Here is a 20,350-nt window from a genome sequence, read left to right as displayed (position 1 = left end):
AATTACTTTAAGGTAGTGCTTCCTTTTTCTTTTTTTCCTAAAGATAAGTTACGATGTAGCCTAGACCAAACAATTCCACTGGGTAGTAACCTTGAGTTTCTGATCATCCCACCTCCCCTCTGGGTGCTGGGATATAATCATACGCCATCCCTCCTAGGGATGCTGGGGAATAAAATCTAGGGCTTTATTCATTTATCAATTCCACTACATCTCTAGCCCCTTCATTTATATTTTTCTTTTTCTTGAAAATCATAAAGCTTTCTAAATTTGAGTTCACTTCTGTAGGACATCAAGATCAAAATAATAATTCCGTGTAAAAATACAATACTTAAAGTATGATTAGAGAACATATTTTTTAAAAATCTTAAGAATAAATTGCCAAGATATGTTTAACTTTATTATTTATTTCAGAGGTTTTCCACAAAGCTTGTCTTTATTCCCAAGCATACATTTCTGTGCATAAGTTCATGCACAGGAAACATTAAGATTTTAATTATTTTATAAAGTCTTGTTAAAAGATTGGCTTACTAGTATCAAAAATATTAAATGACTGATGCCAAATATGGTAGCACACTCCTGTCATCTTAGCATTTGGGAGGTGGAGGCAGGAAGGTTAGGAATTCAAGATCATCCTTAGCATCATAGCAAATTCCAGGCCAGCCTGGACTACCTGAAATGAAGTCCTATCTCAAGAAACTGGGTGGAGAAAATTATGGGACTCAGCTACAACTTTTAGAAAGATTTGTCTTTCTGGACTGTTACTAAGCAAGGAAGAGAGAATACAGGATGAGTTTGAACAGAGTTGCCCAACATAGTGGCTTTTTTAGGAAGTGTTTGAGTTTTTTTATTTTGTTATAAAGCAGATAATAAAAATGGTGTGACCAGCCTAGGCCTGGCCCAGGATGATATGGTAAACTTTGGGGAGCCCCTTTTGAGGGTCTTATCCTGCCTGGGGAGTGGAGGGGGGATGGCTGGGGGCAGGTGGGATGTTGGGGGGGAGAGGAGGGAGAAGGGATTGACATGTGAAGCAAGCTTGTTCCTAATTTGAACTAATAAAAAAAAAATGGTGTGAACCAATTTATAGTGAATGAATCAGTGGAGGCAAAAAACTCAGGAATATAGTTGAAAGTTAACAGGAGCTTGGATTAGAGATAAAATTAGCTACCTCAAAATCAGCTATTGGAGTTCATCTTAACTAAAAGAACTTTCCCTAGTGAGTCTATTTCTTCAGGGGACTGACTGTGTTATACCAAGCCAGCAGTGAGTCACTTGGAAGCATCATGGTCACAATGCTCATGAACTTTTAGCTAAGCAAATCTAGAAGACATCTAGCCCTGGTTCTAAATATAAGGGTAATTGGCCATTACCCTTAATGTAATTATGCCGATGTAGCAGGGGTTGGATGCTTCCCCTAAGCTTGCTGTGTTACTTGGCTTGTAGTAGCAGTGTCTTGCACTTCCTCACAAAACAGTTTGCTTGACAGCATTTATGCAACTTATATTGGATGTTATATAATTGTGGACTCATTTCCAGAGATACCTGTTGAGCTTCTGTTTTCCGTGAAAACTGCCCTATGTTCCAGGATAATTATAAATATCTTTGTGTAGCATATTGTCCAATGAGAGAGACAGATAGTTACTCAGGCAGAAAATATGACAGAAATGAGCTTTGTATGTTCATTGGGAAAACATACAACCTAACATGGTAGGATATGAAGGGTTGAGGAGAGGTAGTTGTCAGGAATTTTTATCTTGAGATAAAAATCCCAGCTGAATTTTAAAAAGCAAGTAAACGTCATAAGAATTTAAGGGCAATGAATTTTATGAAAATGTAACTCTCTGGGCCAAAACTGGAACAAGTGAACAACAGAGTAAACATTGAGATGCAATCAGATGTATAGAATAAATGAAGTCATAATAATAGAAGAGGCAGGATTCCACTTTGTTAATATACTCCCTCAAGATACCGTTTGAGGCACACCTCTACTTTTAAGTATGATTTCCTCCCCAGAAGTATATTGTGGTTAAGGGGATAAAAGTTACTACAATGGAGACTCTCACAGGACTACTTTAATCATCTAATCGAGTCCAATATCAAAGATATCTTGTTGATAGTATATGCTGTTGAAAGGATGTAAATGAAATGGTGCTTTTACTCTGTAGTCATAGTGTGAATGAGAAAGACATCAGATAAACCCTTCTTGAGTCATATCTTACTAAATAACTGACAGGCATTCTCAAACTGTCAGAACCATCAAAAGCAGAGCCAGAGAAACTGTCACATCTACAAGGTGAATAAAGAGACTGAGTAAATGTTCTATACTGTTCTGGATAGTATTCTGAAACTGAAAGGAACATTACATAAAAATACAGGAAAATTCAAATTTGTAACAGGTCTTCCTGTGGGTTGTTAACTCTCAAATAATGACACAGAAAATTATTAATTATAAAAGTTTGGCCTTAGCCTAGTCTTGTTACCAACTAGCTCTTAAAACTTAAATTAACCTGTTTGTATCATACATTCTGTTATGTAGCTTGTTACCTCTCCTCAGTACCATGTCAGCCTACTGCCATGACTGTCTGGTGAATCCCCTGCCTCTCAGATTCTTCTCAGAGTTCCTGTCTCTGCCCAGAAGTCCCACCTAGCCTCTCCTGTCTAGATGTTGGTCATTTAATTCTTTATTAAACCCATCAGAAGGTGCCTTACATACGAGGGTAAGGTAAAACAATAACACATCTTCACACAGTGTCATCAAATATCCCACAACACAAATCAAGTATGGACTTTATTTGGTATAAATAGTTCTATACTGGTGTACTGAGTTATAACAAATTGCCAAGATAATATGAGATGTAAATAGGCTATACTGGATATGTGATATAAAGGGTTCTAGTATCTTGCCACATTAAACTTGATTTTTTGAGGTTTTTTTTAAATCAATGTTTAGAGTTTTAGGTTGGGGGATTGGCCTGTTAGGAAAAAAAAAATACGATTACCTCACAACTGTGAGAACCAATAGAGACTTCCTGCTGAAGCTTGGTAGGCAGTGAGGTATTTTATTAGGCAGGTATACTTTGAAGGCTATGCCCACTAACAGACCTCTTGAGTTCAAGGACTAAGATGATATTCACTAATGGGTTCGTACATAAGGTGAGGCACGTGTTGAATGTATGGAAGTGGGATATTTTTCAAGGCTGACTTCCTACCCCACCCCCTTTTTCTTTTACTTTAGTATTGAAATTCCTTTTCTGAGCATAAAATGTTTCTTAAGCTCTTTGCACTTTACAAAGACTTGGAACCTAATGTTTCCTTGCTATGACTGAACCTTATCAATGATTAACACACATTTATGGCAGTGTTTAAAATGCTGCATAATTTTACTCAGTTAAATTTTGAATCAACAAAACTTAAATTTCCATATTAGATTAGCCCACTTTTCCCTATATTTTTCATACGGGGAATCAAGACTTTGATGAACATGTATTTTTTTTCTAAAATCATCACTAGCACTTCCTAATTCTGCATGGGTCAGTCCCAGGAGAGGCCTCAGAGCTCTGTGGCTCCCTGGAAAAAGGCAGCTTTCTATTCTTAGCACAAACTGTGCTGCTTGTGTGCTATTGAACTTTAGCATTTTTCTGTGCAGTCTGTAATGTATCTTTTCTGGGAAGGCTTCTGGCAGTTTTGAAAATTGAAAAGCACTCCATGAACACTGGGCAGCATTAGCACTTGTGTATCAATACTTTAACCACTTCAGTTTGTTCTTATGAAGCATAAAGTATAAAGCTACTTTTTAAAAGTGGAGAGTCAAAAGTTAGTGCAGCTATTCCAGAAGTTTGAACCAGTCTATGAAATGCCCTGATTCATTGTGTCTTAGTTAAGACTTCTATTGCTGTGATAAAACACCATGACCAAGAGCAACATGGAGAGCAAAGGATTCATTTCACCTCACAGCTTGATATCCGTCATCCAGGGAATGAGGGCAGGAGCTCAAGGCAGGAACCCGGAGGCAGGAGCTGATGCAGAGACCATGGAGGAGAGTTACTTACTGCCTTGCTCTCATGGCTTGCTCAGATTGCTTTCTTACAGAACCCAGGACACCATCCATATTGGGCAAGACACTCCCATGTTGCCAATCAAGAAAATGTACCCCTGTCTTGTTTATAGGCCTATATATTACCCTGTAATTTTAAAATACTTTCAGTAAAGAAAAAAGACACAAATTTGCCTAAGATATTGGAGAAATAGACATGTTTATTATCCTATCAAGTACAGTATTAACTAACCCTTCAACAGTCTGACCCAGGTATAGCCATCTGAGGTTAGAGTCAGTCTTCTACTTTTTAATCCTGTCCCTCTAGTAGCTGAGTCTGAATTTTATTTGCTTTTACTTATGAAAGAGGTCAATGTTTGTAGGAAAGAACTTGAGTTTCCAGATGTCTACTACTTTCTCTAGTCATTTATAGGAAATTTGTTCCACCAGAGGGATGTATGGTCATACAATATGAATGGCAATTTACTGAGAGTCTCAGATACAAAAAAATTGGTGTTCTGGCCTTGTTACGATTCCTTGTTTTGCTCGGTCGTAAAGCCTCATGAGACAAATTGCAGTATTGCCAAGCTGAAATAAAATATTAGGGTATCTACTGTTATCTGGAGGCTATAAAATGCTGCAATCCAGAAGTCAGCTGATTTTTCACATAAAATGGCCAACTAAAGCAAGCAAACAAACCTTATAACCCAGGCAATTGGGGATTAGATGGTATTAAACAACAATCTGAACTGTTGCCCAGTGTGCAGAACCTGGGGTGATCTCTGACAAGCTACTATGTAACTTTGCAGACCTTCTGTGCCTTTCCTTAGGATCTGATAGAATTAAACAGCTTCTCCTTCAGGTGTGGGCATTCTGAAAGCCTTTCCATTTGTTTTGTCATGAAAACAAAGGTGCTGCAAATGGCATGTTGACTTGAAAATTGGCACTGGATTACAGATCAGTGGTTGGTTTTTCAGCTCTATATACCACAGTGCTGAGTGCTGGGAATGCCACTGTCCAGCACTGTGGTCCAGAGATGGCATGCCCTATCATCTTATCAAAAAGCCCCTACTCTCACTTTCAGACACTTATGACATGCTCCACCTATAGTGCCAGCAGTGTGACAATTACATAACCCACTGTGTCTCAGTGCAGTGTTGAGCTAAATATCAACACATATTGTTATCAAATCGTAATATCCTACTTAGAGGTACAAGTTCCCAAGCCTCATTATACAGATGACCGTGGTTGTACAATGGTAATAGAAGATACTGGGTTCCCACCTGATGAGTTATGCATCTAAGATAGCAGAGGCCAACTGAAGGATTCCTCTGATATGATGACTTCTGAAATTGTATAGACAATTTAACCAGAATTAAATTGGCACAAATAGTTGAGTTAACACTTGTTCCTAGAGATGTGATTCCTCATTCTGAACTATGTATATGGATTGCAAATTTGTGTTTGGTGTTTGTCATACAACAGAGCAATTTTTTTTTTTAATTTGAAAAAGGGCTGGTAGACAAGAATTCTAAAACTTCCTATTAAGTTGATAGCTGCCTTGTTTGAGTCCTTTAGGGTACCTGAACTACCTGGTCAGACACCACTAGTATATTTCGCTGGCATTGCTACAAAAGCTGCCACAAAAATTCAGCAGTCTCCAAACTTGAAAGCTCTATTTTGCAAAAAATAGTAGTGCATACCTGTGACTCCAGCACTTGAGAGATAGAGGGAAGGAGGGAGAGAGGGAGGGAAGGAGGGAGGGAGACTGAATAATTATAAAATGATCTAAAAGAAATTTGACTAGACTATGGAAATTATTTGGCAAAAGAACCCCTATGCACTTTCTTGATTAGTATTGTGTCACTGACAGAATTACCTAAATAAAAAGGGGCTTTTAAAGACATTAAACTCTTGTTATAGTTACCAAACAGATAAGATTATTTAAGAAATAACAGCAGATGGAGTCTTTTAGCAGAATCCTCTGCAGGCTACTTCAAGGTCAGGCTAGGAAGCTCTCTCTAATAGCCTGCCAGAGACCTGTGACATTTGGTTTCAAAGAAGGAAGAAAAGTGAGGACTGTATGTGTGTGACATCTGTGCAACTGAAAGATGTTCCCTTTCAGGAGCTGGAGCTCAGCAATAGAGAATGTTTTCACCCTGTACACAGTTCCCACAGGGCACACTGAATCAATGGACATTATTTTATTTCTGCCATTGTCCAGAATTTCTGAAAATATTGGCACACAAGCTCAATCTTTTGAACAAGTAGAACAAATGAATCAAAATGGAGAAAGTGAATAATGTAAACAAACAAACATAAACTAGTCAAGACTGTGGTTCTCACAAAAGACCCAAAACTTAAATTTCCAAAGTGACTAATTGGCATCAAACCAAACTGTTTATGTGCTTAAACAGTATACTTATTAAAAATTGAGAATGAAAGCCAGGTTGGTGGCACAAGCCTTTTTAATTCCAGCACTCAGGAGGTAGAGGCAGGCAGATCTCTGTGAGTTCGAGGCCAGCCTGGTCTACAGAGTGAGGTCCAGGATAACCTCCAAAGCAATACAGAGAAACCCTGTCTCGAAAAAACAAAAAACAAACAAAAAAATTAAGAATGAGGACTAGGGATGAATCAGGGCTTAAAGTGTTTGCCTCGTGCCTGGGTTTGATCCTTGGTACTGAAGTAAGTAAGTAAGTAAGTAAAATTAGAATGAACCCTGCAAGCACCTGGGCTCTTTGGAACTTATATTTGGCAGGCCTATGAATTTGGATGCAACCATAGCTTTCGTCAGACATAACTAAATCTTCTCATAATTTTGTTTAGTAGTTGACAGGCTTTTTTCCAATAGGAACACTGAGTCTTTTTTTTTTTTTTTTTTTTTTCTCGAGACAGGGTTTCTCTGTGGCTTTGGAGGCTGTCCTGGAACTAGCTCTTGTAGACCAGGCTGGTCTCGAACTCACAGAGATCCACCTGCCTCTGCCTCCCAAGTGCTGGGATCAAAGGCGTTTGCCACCAATGCCCTGCTAGGAACACTGAGTCTTAAATCCATACTTTATAAAGATCTGAGAGGATGGTCATAGGAAGCCAGCCATACCTGGCCATAGGGAGACTTTGCCTACCGAGAAGAGAGAGCTGTCACCTTGCTGAGAGGGACCCTTTCAAGTGCTACAGGTGACCTTCATGGCTATCAGAGACAAAGACAGGTAACTGGAGTCATGGTTTCCATGCCAAGCCAACACCACAGGAGGACTAGACTATGGTTCTCACAAAGGACCCAAAACTTAAATTTCCCAAGTGACTAATTGGCATCAAACCAAACTAGAAAGAGACAGAAGTGTGTCATTGTTCTTGTGGCTGCTTGGTCCATCCTACCACAGCAGTATTTATGCCGGTTATCTTAAGGATCATGTAGGGAGGAAACTGGTCTGGTACACTTCTCTTTCTTTCTGTTACCCCTTCCCTGTGATGGTTCCCACAGCCACATAGCTCGAGATGGCCCTGACAATATGGGCTCTATCTGGACCTACAAGGCCAACAGTTTGATTTCAGTAGAGTTCAAATGAGACCTTCTATACTAATACATTTGATGGCAACAAAATAAAAGTAACTTGTGTCTAGGTACTCAAGCTATAAATTTTTTAAAGTAAATTTTATTGAAAATGGCTTCTTCTCTCTTACACTACATCCCAACCACAGTTTTTCATCCTCCCAGAACTCCCTACCTCTCTTTCCCCCAGATCCACTCCCTGTCCATTTACCTTCATAAAGGAGCAGGTCTCCAAGAGACAACAAGCAAACACAACAAAACAAAATACAGTAAGACAAGACAAAAGACCTCATATCAAGTCTGGACAAGACAATCCAATAGGAGGAAAAGAGTCTCAAGAGCAGGCAAAGGAGTCAGAAGTACACTGCTCCCATTGTTAGGAGTCCCACACCAAGCTAACAGCCATAGCATATATACAGAGGACCTGGTGCAGACCCATGCAGGCTTATACTTACTGCTTCACTTTCTATGAGCCCATATGCACCCTGCTCAGTTGATTCAGTAGGTTATGTTCTACTGGTGTCCTCCATCCCTTCTAACTCCCACACTTTCCTCCCCCTCTCCCATGGGGTTCTCCAAGTTCTGAGGGGAGGAACCTGATAGAGACCTCCAGTTTAGACTATCGTCTTCACACAATGTCTGACTGTGGGTTTCTGCACCATCAAGCTATAAAATTGACACACAAAATGATTGAATAGAAAGATGGTATAGCAGAGAAACAGATTTAATTAATAGGCAAACTGAAGCTGCAGAAGACAGGTCTATGCCACTAGATTTACAATGAGACAGGAGGTCTCTCTCAGTCTAGTATCAACGGATAAACAAAAGCAAGTGTCTATTATGTTTAAAGGTTAGTATTCCAAGGTAAGTATTGCTAGTGAAATTTTGAATTAATCAAATCAATTTTGGTCCTGGCAATTACTTTGTATTCGTCTTAGTCACTGTTCTATTACTGTGAATAGACACAATGACCAAGGCAACTCTTATAAAACAAAGCATTTAATTGAAGCTTGCTTACAGTTTCTGAAGCTTAGTCCATTATTGTCATGATATGGAGCAAGATGGAACATATGCCAACATGGTGCTGAAGAAGTAGGTGAGAACTATATCCTTACCTGCGGGCAGCAGGGAGAGAGACTGGGCCTGGCATAGGCTTTTGAAACTTCAAAGCCCACCCCCAGTGAGACACTTCCTACAACAAGTCCATACCTCATAATCCTAATCCTTTCAAAGAGTTCTACTCCCTGATAACTAAGCATTCAAGACTGTAATGTTACTTAATAGTGGCATAGAGACCATGAGGGCAAACATAAATTAAAAATAAGAGGTTTAACTTCTCTGTGTAGAAAACAAAGGGAAAGACTTCCCTTCTTTTCATGATTTCTTGATATTTTCTAATGTATATAAATCTTTATAATGATGAAATAATCTTCTTGCCTGTCTTTCAACTCAGCCAAATTTTCTTCAAGACACACACCATCCCCTGCCTTATTCTTTATTCATTCTTTCTTTTTTGGTTTTATGAAACATGGTTTCTCTGTGTAGCTTTGGAATCTCTCCTGGCACTTGTTCTATAAACCAGGCTGGCCTAGAACTCACAAAGATCTGTCTGCCTCTGAGTCCCAAGTGCTGAGATTAAATGCGAATGTCATCACTACCTGATTATTTATTTTTGATATTATAATATAATTATATCATTTCCCTTTTCTTTTCTCCCTGCAAACTCTCCAATATATGCCTCCTGTTCTCTTTCAAATATATGACCTCTTTTTTCATTAATTTTTGTTGCATGCATGTGTGTATATTTTGTTGGAATATATATATATATATTCCTAAATGCAAGAGGCTCAGTCTATATACTGTTACTTGTATCTATGTTTAAGGCTGAATATATCGTACCAGATAAAGAATTAGTGTGTTTTTCCCTGAGAAAGATGATTTTTCTCTGGCTCTCAGCATTCCCTAGTTGCCTGTAGTTCTTCCCATCTATTTCTGTGTGCCTGTTGTTGCCCTTGTTCAATTCATATGTTTGGGTGCCTTATTCATAAATTAAAATGTCTTCAGGTCCTCTGGAGAGCTAAGAGACTATTTTGGCTTGAATCTGAAATGCATATGTTAAAGGCTTGGTTGTGAGCTGATGGGCTTGTGAGAAGTGGTTGGATGCTCATGGTTCTGACCGATTGATAGATTGATCGATTCGTGGATTTACAGTATGGTGGAAATATTGGGAATTGGTATAAAGAAGGAAGTGGGATCTAGTTGGAGGAAGTAGTTCCCTGGGATGTTTCCCTGAAATATGATAACACATTCAGTTGCTCTCTGCTTTCTGGATATGAGATGATGAGCCTCCCCCACTACACCCTCTTGTTGCCATGTTATTCTGCCTTGCTTTGGGTCCAAAGCAAGGAATCCAGCCACCTTGGATTACAACCACTAAAACTGTGAGCCAAAATAAACCTTCAGACCTTTTCCCCCTCTAGAATATTTATCACAGCGGAAAAAAAATCAAACTAACAAAAGAGGCCAACAACAAAAACCAGCCTACCTTCAGTGGGAACCCTGCTCACAAACACAATTCCCACCACAAAAAATTGTAGGAAGCTTCCTCATCCTCTGAAGAAAGCCAAAGCATGTGTCCTCAGCCACCAGAATCAGTTAGGACAAGCTCTGTGCTTATAGGTGGCCAAGCATTCACCCTTGAGGACTAGAGCTGGTTTACTTGAGAACATTAATGTAATGGGATTACATATGCTTGGCTACATGAAAGGCAGGATATCCTTATGTCCTGGCAATCCTCTAGTAAACTGTCTGACATGTGTGACACATTTTGGTGAAATTATTTAACCAACCATCAAAGTCTTGCTTTCTTACTACTTTTGTGGAGATAATTTCTCTATTGGGGAAGGTTTTGTGTTTAATTCCATTCTCCCAGTGGTCTTCCAAGGCATTAACCACTCTGTTCTCATGTCACTGTGTCTTAACATTTTTCCATGAAAATATTGTGAATCCTTTAGACAGCAGATAGGGTATTATCAAAATCAGTCAATCAAACCTCATTTAGCAGACTGCCTACCTCTTGTCCTACTCTTCCCAATGCGGTTTTCTTGTTTACTTTCTGTTGCTGTAATAAGATACCTTGACAAAAGTGGCATATAGGAAAAAAGGATGATTTGTGCAGTCCACCATGATAGGGAAGGTACAGACAGCTTCAGGATTTGAGGCAGCTGGTCACATTGCATTCACACTCATGAAGCAGAGAAGCACTGATGCTGTGTTTCGATCATTTTTTTCCTTTTTATATAGTCCATAATCTTAACCCAGGAAATAGTGATACCCAACATGGTGGTCTTGCTATCTCAATTAACCTAATCAAGTTATTCTTTATCCTACAAGCATGTCCATAAGCTCAATGGCTCAGTTTTAGCCACTTGGTGAGCTTCAGCCTTAGTGCTTTCAAGTTGCTAGAGTGCAGGGAAGTTCTGGGTAGTTCATGAACCCTTCTGGGTCATGTACAAGTGTGCAGCTGCTGATATCGGTCTAGCCTGAACACCTTTAGGAGTCTAGACACATGCTGCCTCCCATAGATAAGCATCAAGTGCTTTCCATGGCCACAGTTTAATCCATTGCAGAATAAGAGAGCACTGGTAGGCTGATTGCTCTCTTCAGTAGTGGCAGGGCCTTGAGGCTTGAAGAACAAACAGCTACTTGCAGAGATCTTTAAAGAACATTTGCTCTGATTCAGACCAGTAAACACTACCAGGCCTCTTCTCCTGTTTAGGCATTCTAAAACTAGAGAGGAGAATAGCAGACTAGCTATAAGGTATGGACCTAGGCCTATGCCCTATACTTCAGACAGAGGACAAGGGTTTTACATTTACATAACATTAATATTCATTGAGATTAGCTACATGCTAAGCATGTGTTGAATATTTTGCATACATTGTTTTTCTTTAATTCCCCAAAACAGCCGCAACCAAAAACCATGGATGAATCAGATGTGTTCAGAATGTGAGGCCTAATTAACTTGCGCAATGTGTAACTGGATCATGTTCAATTCTTGATGTGCATATTACACTGTAATTCAAAGGCTCTGTAAAGCATGTGCTCTCATCTCCTTAAAGAGGAACTAAGTCAGTTTTATCCCTGAGTCCAGACTCATAACCAGTCTGTACTGTGAAGTGTCTCTAACTATTCTTCCTAAACACAGCTGCCTAGAAGGACTGTTAGTACCACAAGTCACCTTTGTCACACACCATGTGAAACAAACCCACAACCACTGTGTGATTACTTCCTTATGGAAATTCCAGAAAATGAGCTAAATAATTTGTTGTTTCCAGGGTAACTTTTTCCTTTTGAGAATTTCAAGTTGTCACCTATCCCAGCATGTAGTAGTTTGCCCCTGTCTCATCCTGTCATGTCTTCTCAGTTTAATGAGCCCCCAGTCCTTGCCAAAACCGATACCATGATGGACGTACCAATAAGGCCTTGAAACTCAGCTTGTAGATAGCAACACCTACCAAAATGAGAACAAAGACCTAATCCATCAGAGTCCATAGTTCTGGATGCTTCCTAAATGTACTGACCTTGCTTTTTGGCTTCTGTAGTTCCACTCCTGAGGTATATAAATATAAGATGTAGTTTTTGGCTTAAAAACTCAAAGACAGGCTTGGGACTACACTTGGGGCCCAAACACCCAATATAGTCTCCAGACTAATAAAGACTTTCTATTGGCTTAAAGTCATGTCCAAGTGATCTTCTCTGGTGGCTACTTCACAATGTTGGGAGGTCAGAGTTGAACTCAGTTTCCACAAAAATAGATGGGAAAGCATTGACTGAGGGATCATGAGAACAAGAAGTAGAAATTGTCTAAGCATCTTAGGATAAAAGACCTCAAAGAAAAGTAACCAGTTTTTGTTTGGTTTTTATTATTGTTGTTTGCTTGTTTGTTTTCTTTTTAATGTCTAAAGCCAAAAATGTCTTTGGGCCTGTTCGAAGTCTTGCCTTTGCCAGAGCTGGGGATGCCAGACGTGCTTGATAGCTCTGATCCCTGATGTTGCCCTTAAATGATTTTAGGGTTCTCTCTTCATAAGAGGGAAAAGGAAAAACAATTTTTATTCAAGAGAAGAGAATCTCTGGCTGTGTGTGACTTAATAACCTTGTGATTATTGAGTAAATCCTTTGGAATATATAAATCTGCCCCTTATACTCACCAGCCCAGTGGCTAAGAATGCCATTATAGAACATTTAAGGCCTATATAGAGCAGAGACTTCTCTACTTTGATGTTCCCCACCTACCTGATGTTTAAAGTGCCTTGACTTCTGGTTTCCTTTGTTCTGTTACCACAAAAACTTCATGGAACTGAAGCAAAGGCCATGAAGGAATGCTGCTCATTGGTTTGTTTCTAGTAGCTTGCTCAGCCTGCTGTCTTCCACACCCCAAGACTACTTGTCCAGGGATAGCACCACCCACAGTAGGCCCCACATTAGTCAACTCCATGGGGTTATAGAATGATCTGGCAACAGTAAACAGTTTCTGACTGTACAAAGACCAAAAATTAAATCAAAGTCAGATTCATAATGAATCTGAGGTGTTTCAGGCAGTGATCACCCATGTTGCATCACACAACTTCACTGAAGTCTCCATACTGAACACAATATGAGGGATTTGCACTGTGCATATGCACCATGCAATGTAATGAATCCAGGCTGAAACACCTCAGACCACACACAAGAATATGGTGTGTTATGAGTCCTGGTAGTTTTTAACTATACACAAACTTATAGAAACATAGTTATTTAATTATAAAAAGTAGTTTATTTTTGCTACCATCATGCCTTACCATGCAGATGTCCAGCTAGTCAATCTTTACATTGTACAGTGTTAGAATGTTTGACTTCAGAATCCACTGAGTTTGCCTATCATCTCAGCACTTGGGAAGCTGAAGCAGGAGGATCACAGTAGGTTTAAGGTCAGTTTAGGCTACTTAGAGAGTTCCAGGACAGCCTGGACTATGGAGCAAGATGCTGTTTCAAAATTTAAAAAATGCTGACTTTATTTATTTTATAAAAACTCATTAAATAGTTTTGGTTTGGGCCTATGACAAAATTTCTGAAATGACTGTAAACATATTTCTGCCCTTTTGCACTGTGTTTATACCAAGTACATTTTCTGCACCAATGATTAATTCTTTGTCAAAATAATCACACACATTCATCTCATTGGTAAAAAAAAAATTGCTTTTATCTTTAATAAGGATGAAAAGACATATATACCAAAGAACTGTTTTAGAATCTTTTTATTGCTTATTGAGAGTAAGCATTTGGTTTGTATCTATGTATCCAAACATTTATATACCCAAGATCACACAAGGATTTCTTGGGTGGAAAAGAGTCACAGATATAGAAAGTGTAAGAAGCCCTGCCCTAGATCACCTTCCCAAAGGTGGAGTCAGAGCACAGAAAACTTCAGCAGAGCTTTACTCCAGTGATGCAGACACAGCTATAGAGTCAAGGCTCCCACACTGGAGAAAACCAAGAAGTGGGTGTCCCACACCTTTATCCCTTAAGACTTTATTGAGGTGGGTGTGAAAACAGTATTCTTCCCTGTGTGACCTGATCCTTCGGTGTGGAATTGTACTCCATCCCCCCAGGCCAACCAGGGAGAAAACATCAACTGCATTTGTTCCATTTGCTTGCTTAGTTACACTTTTTCTCTTTAAAAAAATATTTGTAGTTATTACTTGAAAATTTCATCTGTGTATTCAATGTATCATCATCATATGTCCCCCATTCTCCTTCCTTCAACTCCTAGATCCAATCCATCACATCTCTCGTCTAAGTTCAGGTCTTCTGTATTTACTTTTTAAATATTTTATTTTACTTCATGTGCATGAGTGTTTGATTGCATTCATGTCTATGCACCACATACATGCCTGGTGCCATGGAAGTCAGAAGAGGGCATCAGATCCCCTGGAAGTGGAGTTACAGGTGGTTGTGAGCTGCCCTGTGGGTGCTGAGAATTTAGCCCTTCTCTTTCTGTAAGAGAAGCCAGGGCTCTTAACACTGAGTGATCTCTCCAACCCCCTTATTTACTATTAATTTTTAATCTATAGAATTAGTGGTGCCCATATATACATGGGTGTGTGGCCATCCACTGGGGGGTGTGGAACTGAACAGTGTTCCCTCTCCCAAAGAAAGATGATTCTCCCTCCATCCAGAAGACATCAACTGACCCAGCTAGGAGTGGGGCCTCAGGATCCTTTCACTCCTTCATTCTGGAATTAAAATTTATTCATGTGTTTGAGTATTTGTCTGCATGCATGTCCGTGTACTACTTGTATACCTGACACTAGCAGAAGTCAGAAGGGGGGGGCACCAGATGTTCCTGGGACTGGAGTTACAGATGATTATGAGTCACCATGAGTTCTGGGACTTGAACCCAGGTCCTCTGGAAGAACAGAGAATGTTCTTAACTGCTGAATCATCTCTCCAGCCTCCATGCTAGAACTTTAATTGTCTTGATCTTGTGGACGTCTTGTATAAGACTTCCAGCTGCTGTGGTTCATGTCTACCATGTCCCGAGGACAGTATTCACAACACCCCTTCCCATCTTCCAGCTCTTACATTCTTTCCACCCCCCCCCTTGATGTTCCTTGAGCCTTGGCAGGGGACAGAGATGCCATAACCTTACACTTATGTCTGAGGAGTCACAGTAACTCATTCTCAGCACCTTAAACACTGCACTAACCATTACCAGCTACACTAAGAAGCCTCACTGCCCAAGGTTGGGAGAAGCACAAATCTATGGATATTAACACAAATATTTAGAAGACTGTTTGATAAACATGACAGTTATGAAAAATAACAGCAATGATCCTCCCCTAGGGCCTATGACTTCCCTATCCTGGAATTTTGAGCATGTTTGCTGTACCAGGAATGCATTGCAGCCTGTGGAACAGGCCTCAGATCCAATCAAGGGAGTAGTTGTTCACTCCATAATCATGTGTCACTATGGCACCAGTGAGCACTTCTCACTTGGCAGGTCAGTATTGTAGTATGCAGGGTCCAATGCTGGATAAGACCACTGATGCCTTTGCTCCCTCAGCAGCCTGTACAGCTTCTTTTGGCTCTATGAAAGCTAGCCAGCAGGGAGAATATTCTGGCCAATCCAAGACTGACTTCTCTGTGTCCTGCAACCAGTGTATAACATCTTCAAGAGTAAGACCTCACCTTCTAGTTATGGCGAGCAACCAAGACCAGTGCAACAGGCTGTATTGTTTTTTGGTTCCTCTGGATGCTGTCTGACTAATAACTCATAGGGAGATAGCCTGTGCCTGGCACTGAGATTTTCATTTAATAACCTATGTCTTCTGGGAGCAGTGTTGTTCACTAATGTGGAGTACTTCTCTTCAAACTCCCTTTTAAAAATTATATTTTTAATTAGCTTTAAAACCAGTGCGATTTCATAATGTTCTTTCCATACTCTTTGTTTTGTTTAACCCACTTTCCTCTCCTCTCCCTCTCCTACTCCTGTCCCCACCCCACCTAAACCTGCAGTTCCTACTAGTCTCTCCCATTCTTTCTATCACTTGTGCGCTACTGTCCCTTCTTGCTAATATATTTTTGCTCAAACTGCAAGATCATGGATTCCTAAGTAGGTTTCATTATGGCATTTTTCTAAACAAAACTTGTTTTATTGATTCTCTGCTCTGCTTCTCCCCAGGTCTTTTCCCACCCCTGATGTGCCTTTCTCCCTTCAGCAGTTTCTGTCCACCTTCCCACACACATGGGCTTTTGCAGGTTCACTTCCTCTGAAAAGGGTTGTTAATTACAGTTAGTGCTATCAGTTTACCATTAAGTTTTGCAAGGAGTTCAAGGACCCTGGCTACTCTTGAGGTTTGTTTTTAACTAAGCACTTTGAAGGGTGCTGGCTGAGAGCTTAAATTGCCTCTTGGGGATTAATTTTCCTATCCCATTCCCCTAATCCTGGCCCATCTCAACAAAACAACACTTCAAAGAGTGATTTGGTTTGGTGGCTACAGCCAGAGGGCACTTGGGGAGCAGCAGTGTCCATAGAGGCTTCCTCTGGACTTACTGATCTGCCTGAAGTCAGACCCTCCTCCAAGTGGAGCTCAAGGGCATGCAGCCACTCCCTGGAGTACTCAGCCCATGGAAGAAAATCCATCATAGGAGCAAAGGTTGGAGGTAGACATGCTCCGAGGGACTTTGTCACAGACTGTCACCTCTTCTAAAGGCTGGTTTATGCTGATCAGAAGTCATTTTCTGTTCCCTTTGGCTCACATTCTCCTCTGCTCTCCAGAGGAGTCCGTAGACCTGCCTGGATTGTGAATATTCGCTTCTCCTTCCTGGGTGGCCCTGTGCACACAGGATGGCTCCCATCAGTCTTACACTCAGGTTTATTTCATAGGCTTAGTCTTCAAATCACAGAGGGCACGAGGAAAGTGTTCACTCTCCAGTCCTGCCTGCAAAGAGCTCATGCCTAGACCAAGAAAAAGACAATGCATGCATCTTGGAAATCCAGAATTGTGATCCAAGAAGTAGTTTGATTTTCAGCCTTCAAGAACTCTTTGGCGATTTGTTATTCTACAGTTCTAGCAATGCTTAACTTCAATTGTGCACTGTGGGAGAGGAGACATCCCTCACTGAACTTTCACACATTCACTGGTAAATTCTCCATTCCCCAAGGCGGCACTATTTATTCTTTGTGTCACCAACACCTAGTGTTTGAATGTTTATTTTAAAATATCTTAATGTAGCCCCACTGCATCCTGTTTGTCCCCAGGATACAGAAATTCTTTACAACTTTCTCAAGCACTCTAGGAGGTATTAAGTTTGTGAACTATGTCACAAATGAGCACCTACTAAAAACAGCTCAAGCAACACTTTTTAAAAATTGTGAATTATTTCCGACATGCCCATATCTGTTTTAGAGGAAGCCAGAAGATCCCTCAGGCTAATCTACATAACAGATCACTCTTACTGCTGGTAATCTGCTATGCTTCCTAATGAGCTAGACAGGCATGCAGGGGACTGGGGCAGAAGGCTGAATGCTCTTCTATGTCTGGGGCCTCCAATGGGACCTTCTAGTCTTAGAAGCATGGGAAGTAGGTTGGAGACCAGAAAAGGTGCTGCTTGGGCAATGCCAGGCTAAGAAGTGGAAGGCAGGTCCAGGTGGTCCTCAGAGCCTGTGCAGGGACTCTGGTTGCAAAGCTAGGAGTGAAGCAGCCAGAGCCCCTTCAGAAAACCCAGGAGAGGTGGGCATTCATCTATCTAGGCTGGAATGAGAACATACCATATTATTTTTCTTTAAAATATTAAAATGAAAATATAATTACAACATTTCCCCCATTCCCTGTCTTCCCATCAACTCCTCCACAACTCCCCTCCCCCGGTTTGTTCCCTTAAAAAAAAAAAAAAAAAATATATTATATATATATATATACATATACATATACATATACATATACATTATATATATATATATATATATATATATATATATATATATATATATATCCAGTATTTTAGACTAGAAGGGCAGCATCGGAGCTCCACAATGGGGAAGCTCCATCAAGGACTCTCTTCCGGGTTGCAGTCAGTTTTTTATTTTGACTCCAAATGACAGAATCAGCAAGCTGGCTCACTGCTGGTGGTGGTGGTAGTATTTTTAACGCATCTGCAAAGGCTCCACTCTCCTGGGCTATTTAGCTCCTAATGACCCCACCCATAAACCATCACATCAGATGAAGCCTGTAATATATGGATAAGGATACATTCAGTTCTTGCAAATGGAGCTCTCCAGCTTGCTTCTCTGCTGCTCATCCACATCCCTGGAGAGCAGGCTATGTTGCTCTGTTCTTGTAGAAACTATCTGTATTTGTGGGTAAATGTCCACTGATGACATTTTACAGATGACTATCCATTGTCATCTGTAAAATGGATTGGCTGATCTTCAAGATACTACTGATCATGTAATTTAGTGAATGATTTTCTGAAACAAGTGCCTGCGTGTGTGTGTGTGTGTGTGTGTGTGTGTGTGTGTGTGTGTGTGTGTCTACGTGCGTGCACGCACATGGGCATGCTTTCCTGCCTCTGTGTGTGCACAAATGGGAGAAGGAACCTGGTGGTTTTGTGATAAGAAATTTCCCTCGTGGCCCCTGCCACGCTGTGCTGGGGTCCACAGAACAGAGAGCGTGTGAGAATCCAGAACTGCAGTCATCTGGCATTATGCTTCTCATCCTTTGATGCGAGAGGACACATGCTCTCATTCCAAAAACTTTGTTGGCTATCTTCTGAGTGTCAAGTACAGTAATGGGTACTGGGGAAGAAAAGAAAGCCATGAGAACATGGGGCTTCCACCTAAGAGAACACAGCTCTGGTATGTGAACTCTGGTTAGGAATGAGAATGGATGCAGGAAATCTATTGATTGTAATTTCCCCAAACTGTTGTATAGTGTAATCCCATGAGCAGTTAAACAAACAATATTTTCCTGTTGTGTGTTTTAAGACCATATATGTGGCCAAAATTGATAATCTGTTTTTACTGTCAAGGCCATAGAGGGTGGGCTCTTAGGGTGTCACCTAATCTTAGGAAGAGCCTCCAACTCTCTCTATCTTCCCCTGTATCAATCGTTACATCTATGTGAAGATAAATCAAAAGCTTTGCTTGGATGTAGCTTCACTTGGAAATACAGATAAAGTTCTTCCTGTATGGTAACCCTCTTCTTTGTAAACTAGATATTGAGTCTATCTAATGTGGTCTCTATGACTTCTCAAAACAAGAGGACAGGTGACTTGCCACAGGCTTAGGGCAGACATTTTGATAGATGATCCATAATCACCTGGGACCTAGATGACCTTGGAGGGCAAGTGCTGTAGAATATTAGCTTAAGATGTATAGCATGAGCTTATGCTGTGGAACATTTGTTTAATGATGCAAAGCTGTGTTGCATTCTTCTGTGTTGCATTTGTTTAACTCTGTGAAGCTCTGTTACTTTGCCTGTCTAAAACACCTGATTGGGCAAATAAAGAGCTGAACAGCCAATAGCTAATAGGTGGGGCTGTCAGGCAGAGAGAATAAATAGAAAAAGAAGAGGGAGGTGCAATAAAAGGAGAAGTTGAGAAAAGTTGGCTAGAAATAAGCCAAGCTAAGGAGGGGCATTCATAAGTAAGAATAAGTCTCTGTGTATTTATTTGGGAGCTGGGTGGTGGACTCCCAAAGACCAAAAAGGGGAAAAAAAAAACATCTACAGGCAAGGGGCAAAATATTGTCCCTTTAATCCCTTTGACCAAATTAGTATAGATTATAAGTATGCTTATTGATCCCCCAGGAAGTCAGTTACACCAGTCTGGGGGTATAAGGCTTGGAAAATACCCAAACATTTATTATATGTACGTGGGTGTGCATGTCACAGGGTAAGTCAGAGGACAACTCATGAGTCATTTCTCTCCTTTCACTATGAGTAGCCTAGAGATGGAAGTCAGGTTGTCAGGCTTGTCTGCAAGGACACTTAACTGCTGGGCCACCTTCTCAGTACCTTTGTAGAATGTTCAGCACAGCTGTAGGTACATTTAGGGAACTACTTAAGTCTCTTGGTGTTCCCTGGGGAATTGTGACCATGTTGGATCTCTGGTGGGAGAGGAGGAATTCTAAATTCTCAAGAGAGACATACAAGACTTGAAATAAAGCTGGCCTCCAAATTAATGCAAACATTTTTCTTCCTCCAGCTATATGGGCCTAACAAGTCTTG

The sequence above is a fragment of the Cricetulus griseus genome, chromosome 5 (genome assembly GCF_003668045.3).
Source record: "Cricetulus griseus strain 17A/GY chromosome 5, alternate assembly CriGri-PICRH-1.0, whole genome shotgun sequence".
NCBI lineage: Eukaryota > Metazoa > Chordata > Mammalia > Rodentia > Cricetidae > Cricetulus > Cricetulus griseus.
This window is presented reverse-complemented; position numbering follows the sequence as displayed.